This window comes from Hippocampus bargibanti, linkage group LG17 (genome assembly GCF_051943395.1).
Source record: "Hippocampus bargibanti isolate YZ-2025 linkage group LG17, ASM5194339v1, whole genome shotgun sequence".
NCBI lineage: Eukaryota > Metazoa > Chordata > Actinopteri > Syngnathiformes > Syngnathidae > Hippocampus > Hippocampus bargibanti.
Window position 1 is genome coordinate 5,597,995 of NC_142750.1, and position 7,006 is coordinate 5,605,000.

The window sequence follows — 7,006 nt, forward strand, 5'->3', positions numbered from 1 at the left end:
ACCGGGATCCGAGCGCTGCTCCCCGGTCGTCAACAGATCGGCGAATCGGTGGTCCGCGCGGAGGATATGGGAGCAGGCAAGACAATGCCGAGGCAAGCATGTGAGCGAGTATGATCGAAGCATATGACCGACTCGTGAGCGCTGACATCGGTTGTAATCGCCACGAGAGGTCGGTCCTCCTACGGAGGCTAAATTAATATATAAAAAGAAGAAGAAGAAGGTTACGTTCAGACCGTCAAACATGACCCGAGCATCATCACCATCAGCCGGCACCGTTGTGACGGAAGGGGCCCGCGGGGATCGTGGCACCGTTTTTACGCAGCAGACCACATAGTGAGCGACCACATTGTGTAAAGGAAGGCCGGCATGGACAAAAGAAGAGAGTGGCTGTGAGGGGGGGCAAAAAGAAGAAAAAGAAGCGATAAAAATGAAATAAGAAGAATAAAAGAACTAGCAGAGAAAGTCCGGCATCGCTTCAAGTTTGGACCGAGCCAAGCCCCCCCCCCCCCCCCCCCCCCAAGAAAAAAAACAACCTCGTCCTCATTCTTCGTGGGCTTCTTGAAATCTAAAGAATCTTCACAGACTCGCAGAGCGGTAAGCAACAATTTGATCATTTTTACAACAAATGTATTATAAGGCTATATTATGAACACAAGTATTTTATTTTGGTGAGTTCCGAACGCGTGTTAGTGTGCTCGTGCACGCGCCTTTTAACAATGTGGCGCGCACGTTATACGACAGATATTTACTGTACTATACATACTATAAATACATATGTATTTCAAATTATGAATTGTTTTTTATGACATTTGTGCTCTTGCTGTGCACGCGCGTCTTAGTTGAACCCGTGCACGCGCAACGCCAGGCAATTCGGCCACATGTCATTTTTTTCACCTTAAAATGTGAAACGAGGCACCGTGAATGTAGCATATGATGCAATGTATATATAAAATGTATACTTTTTTTGTAATATATTCAATTAATAATAGGAAAATGTTGATGTATTAAAGCACAGGTGTCAGACTTGTGTCATCAGGGGCCATTTTACATGTTTTCCAAGTCTCACAGCTGATTCAAATGAACAGGCTAATTTGTTTGCTAATTATCTGAAGAGTTGATCAGGTGTGTTGCAACGGGGACACTTGGAAAACATCATTAGCATAGCATAAGAAATTCTCCGTGGTTTAAAAATATCATGATTACTGCATGCATAGAAGCCTGGCAAAATAAAAAGGTGTTGTTTGGATAAATATGAAAAATAAATAATTTTATTTGTGAGGAATTGCATATATTAAAATGTATCAGGCTTAATGTAGAATCATAAGAAACTTGCAGTGGTTTAAAAAGTATCAAAATTACTGCCTAGAAGTCTGGCCAAAAAAAAAAACATTGGGTATTGTTGGATAAATATGAAACATAAATACCGTATTTTCTGGAATATATATTTACAAACCTTTTCCATACATAAGGTGCACCGCATTATAAGGGTCGCCTTCACTGAATGCCATTTTAAAACCATACATAAGGCACACCGGATTAGGAGGCGCATGGTCAGCTTTTGAAAAAAAGTTTTCTTTTAGGTGCAGCATATAGTGCGAGAAAATACGGTAATTTTATTTGCGAGGAATTGCATGTATTACGCCCACCTATTTAAAATTGCATTTTCTGTGTAGCTCTATCTCTTGTTTCTATTTATAATTGTATTTTATTTATTGTATTCTAATTCTAATTGTATTTATTATTGTATCTATGCTTGTCTGTGACACTAAAATGTCCTTGAGAGCTTTGAAAGGCGTTTGAAACAATTTTTCGGTATCATCATTCAGGGGGCATTTTACCGGGGAAGCGACCTACACCTGGCGGCCTTCAGCGTCATGACACGCTAGATGCTTTTGAATGACGATCCATCAGCTTAAATAATGATGACTTTCCTTCCTCACCGCTGCGCAAAATGAACATAATCTATTCATATTTATCGAAAACGGGGGATGGCTCTGGCCCAGTAACCAGAAAGCGGGATCGTTACGCTGCTTGCAAATCCTCCTGGATAAAATATGTTTCTTCCCCCGACCTCCATCGACTCATCATATCATTGGCGGGCTGTGAATTTCATCGCTAGGCCTTCAGCAGTGCTACATCTGAATCAATCTAGACTGAAAAAATGTGGTGTGATTTACTACAAATCCACTTGAGTACTGTTAGCCAGGAAATAACCGACCGACCTTTCTTAATGATGTCCATTTCTTCTTGAAAAGCCCATCTTGAAAATGGCTTTAACAGTAAATCTCCAACCAAATAAAAAATTTTTCTCCTCCTTCAGCCATTTTGGGTTGATAAAACCGCTATTAAATCAACACAATATATTTGCTTATTCCGCTCGCTACCGCTACAAGTGATGGAAAGGAAAAAGTAGAAAAACTAAATATATGAGCCATCTCGTGGCGCCATCTTGAAGTTAAAAGACCAAAATACCGTGTGGCAACTAGTGCAGCCTGCTAACATGCTAACGTGGGGCCAGGTTGTCCATCGCCCTGAATGTTCTTTGACTTTTATGATTTTAAGTGTATTAGCTAACTAGCTAGCTAGCTTGCTCTCTATTTAGCTTGCTATTGGCTATATGCCTATCTAGGTGGCTAGCAATCTGGCAAGCTATCGCTCTGCTATCTATTAGCTATCTGCTAGCCGACTGGCTGGCTTTCTATCTATTTAGCTATCTATTAGCTATATAGCTATCTGGGTGGCTGTTTATCTAGGTAGCTATCTGTTGGCGACGTAGCTTTCTTACTATCTAAATAAAACTCACATCAGTCCGTGATTCAGATATTTTTAGGCCAGCAGAGAAGGCTTTGCAGGCTTTGACAGTCCGCCATTGCATCATATGTATTTAAGTGCACTCTGTTCAAAGCATGGCCGTCGTCTTTTTGGCATGGATCACATGCGTATCTCGGCATATCAATACAACGTGCAGCGCATACGTACCACCGCAAATCGCGCAGTATTGAGCGCGTACATATCTCCATCCATGTATTAGACACATATTTCAATTCATCACATGAAGTGCATACATAAGATGTCTCCGCTCGATATCAGGCCCATGGCGCATACCTCTAGTTAATATATGACGGGGGAGTGCATACACAACTCTACTGCGCATATCCGTACGATATTTTTACTTAAAGGACAACCGACACCATTTTTTTGTTTCCTAATTGACATCAGAAAAACATTTTATAGCATCTAAAATACCCAAAACACGCAGGCTGATATTTTTAGTCAAATGCAAAACACCAATAAAAATGACTTAAAGGACAACTGACACCTCCGGACAAGTTGTGTCCATAATTTGTAAAATCAAATGAAATGACTTCTACTGAGCGTATTTTACATGGATTCTCCCGCTTATAGCTATATTTTACGTTTTAAGACTCACGCTGAATGTTCAGGAAGTCTTGTTTTCGAGTTGGTTACGATTCCATATGTGACGTCACTGAAGGAACGCCCCAGACCGAGAAAGCGACACACAATGCATTTTGGTTACTTTGTTTGGTCTGAAAACATCGTGTTGATGGCGAAATTAGAAGGAAAACACATAAATAACGCAATGGTGAATCGTGTATTGCACCAAGACTACTATTTGATACTAGTTGACACAAATTCCCAGCATACAAATCAGCCCATTTCCAACGGAGCTTGGGCGCCATCTTGTGCATTTTCTGAGACGCTACATCGGAGTCCTGACGGCTCGAATTGATCTGGAACGACTTCTTTAATCGATTGCAAACATTTATGCTTTCCTCTTCAGAACTATTTCAATCATATTCATAAGTGGATGAGTAACAAGAAAGCATCTTCTCCGAATCTGAAGCCATTGTTTTGATTCGAGAGCAAGGCAAGACGTCCTGGCGTGACGTCACGAATAAGGGGGCGGGACCTTCTGAAATTTGCCATTTCCGGGGTCATTTTGAAGTAGTTTTGGGACACTTTAACTCATTTTTATTGGTATTTTGTATTTGACTAAAAATATCAGCCTGCGTGTTTTGGGTATTTTAGATGCTATAAAATGTTTTTCTGATGTCAGTTAGGAAACAAAAAAATGGTGTCGGTTGTCCTTTAACATTATCACACGGCAGAGGATATACAGTATACCTCCCGCTCATCTGCATAGCTCTTCCGGCACATTTGTCATATTAGCTATTCCGGCTAAGTGCTTCATCTGGGTGGTCCGATGACCTCTGTTGCATCTCCTTGCTCTGGCAATTGGGTGAGGGTAGGTGGTGGGAAGGGGGGGGGGGGGTTGGGTATTGCACACCTGCACTGAAGAGCGATGAGGGTGAGATTGTGTGTGGCGGCTGAAGTCGAACAAGGTTGCAGCCTTGTGGGTGTAGTTTGTGCAATTGTGCGTTTGGGATGAATTTAAACCTGGCTAACATTTAATTGGAGCAAGGCATCGATTTGTTTTGAGTGTTTTATGGGAAAATATGGTCCATCACAAAAAAAATAATAACAAATAAATCACCCTCCACGTTGAGTTGATGTGTTTTTACGGGTGTCTGGACCCATTCACAGCCATTACCGAATTTATTCGGGAATTGAAAAGCATGACGTGGAGCGCCATTCCCGAATTTATGGGGTGCGTTTCAAGCTGCGGTCAGACCTCCTTTTTCTGATGAAAGAAGAGAGTCTAAGGAATTGAAGCAATACATAATGTGCCATTCCTGAATTTGTTCGGGTTTTGGTTTTTCCTGCAGCGGGCGTGCCGATAAAGCGCTGGTCAGACCTCTGCCAATGTTTTTTTTTTTTTTCCTTTCACGAGAGGGCAGTGTTTGCCTTTTGGACCGCCGCCCCCACTTGCTCCCCAAGCGCGATATAAATTAATATGTATTGTATCTTGTACAACCGCACCCATTTCAAACTCAGATAACTCCAGACTCATTTAACTTAGGAATCAACACGTTTTTTTTCTGATGAAAAAAAGAGAATATACGTTTTTTTTTTACGCTGTATTGAATGTTTATGGAGTCCTAAAACTCAATATTCTGTGAGTCCTGCAATTTAGGTGAAAATACCAAAAACCCTGGCACTGGAGTGGACACATTTGAACATCGTCTGGCAGTGAATGAGTTAATATCCCACCTCAAAACCCACCTGTTTAAACTTGCTTTCATGGTCTAGTTTAATCTACTATTTTTATTATTTATCGTTTTATTCATAGTTTTATTGTTTTATGTATTGTTGTTTTTAATGTAAAGTGTCCTTAGGTGTTCAGACAGGCGCTTGTAAATTAAATTATTATTATTATTATTATTATTATTATTATTATTATTATTATTCACAATTTTACACCATTTATAAGAATCAATACCAGATTCCATTTTTCCTGATAGTTAAAAGCCTGAATGACAGTCTTTGAATGGGGGGTGTCGGTGGGACGATGCGCAATTAACCAAAGCTCAAGGCACATTCGACTAAGTTGTAACCTTTTGAAATGCGCAATGCATGGCGACTAAATCTGGAGCAAAAAGAGGTTGGGGGCATATTCATTCATGTTTCTTACGTTGTATTTTATTTATCTATTTATTTATTTAATTTGTGCCTTAAAAATGTCCTCGTTATTACAAGAATCATATTAATTCTGTAATTGATTAAAAAAAAGGCAATTAATCCGGCTTTTGCAACAATGGTAGCTGCCTTGTGGAACGCCCGCAGGAAGCTTTTTTTTTCAAGTCAATGACACGCTTCAACGACGTCTCTTCGCTCTCGTCGGGTGCTTTGAATGCACTTCCTGTTTCTTTACAGTTGTGTCACATGCAGTCAGTGGAGGGTCAATGATGCTCCAATCACAGCATTTTTGTTTTACTCTCCGAATGTCACGTGTTCTTGAAATTAGATTAGATTAGATTAGATTAGATTAGCCTTTATTAGTCTGGCACCGGAGACATTTACAATTCGCAGCAGCAAACTGATGAAAGGAAAACGGAAGGAAAAGAAGAAGTCGAAAAACAAAATACAGGAGCTTCTGGAAAGGCAGCCATCGCGGCACCATCTTGAAGTCAAAAGAACAAAAAAAAATCAATAAAATAACAAATAACATGTCAACACAAACACACATTCAATCCTAAACACTTTCCGCACCTTATTTTCATATGAAACAGAAGAGGATCAAAGCATTCTTTTCACCAGTGGACTAAGGATATCACGGTGAAATGTGCACATCTGCTACAAGCTAAATATTGAAAGCAAACACGAAGCTGTAGCATCCAATTGCTACTTAACTTTGTGTGAATAGTAGGAAATTAGCTGGCTAGCTAGCTTTCTATCTATTTGAGTTACTTCCGGGTTGAGAGATCGCTGGCGCATGTGGCTGCCGATGCTCACCAGCAGAAAAATTTATCCTGTGACTGTAATCCGACCTTGAGAGTTTTGAAAGGCGCTTAGAAATGAAATGTATTATTATTATTCACTAAAAGAGATTGTCTTACATCTCCTGTCCCACGTAAATCCGCTTCAATTCCTAGCCGCGACAGTTCCTCATACGCATCGCCGCTCTGCGCTGACGCTCCTGTGAAAATGCTGCCCATGACAGGCGCTTTAAAAAAAAGCACAATCGAACCCAGAGCTGTCCAGCGATGACAGTCAAATGGTATCGACATTTCTCCCAATCAAAAACTGTGCTGGCATATTTGAAAATGTGCAGCCACTCAGCAGATACAGTAAAGTCTCGTTATATCGATATCGGATATATCGATAGTCCCGGTTATATCGATACTATTTCTATGCACGCACGGAGAAAATTACATGCAAACAGGTTTGGATATATCGATAGTCCCGGTTATATCGATATTTTTTCGGACTCCCTTGAATATCGATATAACGAGACTTTACTGTATTCTTACCAATGATATTCGTCCAATTTTTTTTGTGGGGGTAAAAAACAGGATTACGGTGGTGTCATGACAATTAAAGAAAAATGGTAGCCTTCGAAGCTAACTTCAGCGAGGGTAAAATA

The 7,006-nt window shown here is 40.4% G+C and overlaps 1 protein-coding gene across 1 annotated transcript in view; it reads left to right on the top strand.

Moving 5' to 3' along the window:
* Nucleotides 1-509: 509 nt before the first annotated feature.
* Nucleotides 510-7,006, top strand: part of gjc1 (gap junction protein gamma 1) — a 35,458-nt gene continuing 28,961 nt past the window's right edge. Inside the window, exon 1 of the mRNA XM_089018350.1 lies at nucleotides 510-594. The gene's annotated coding sequence lies outside the window, so the exon portion shown is untranslated. The remainder of the gene's footprint in view (nucleotides 595-7,006) is intronic.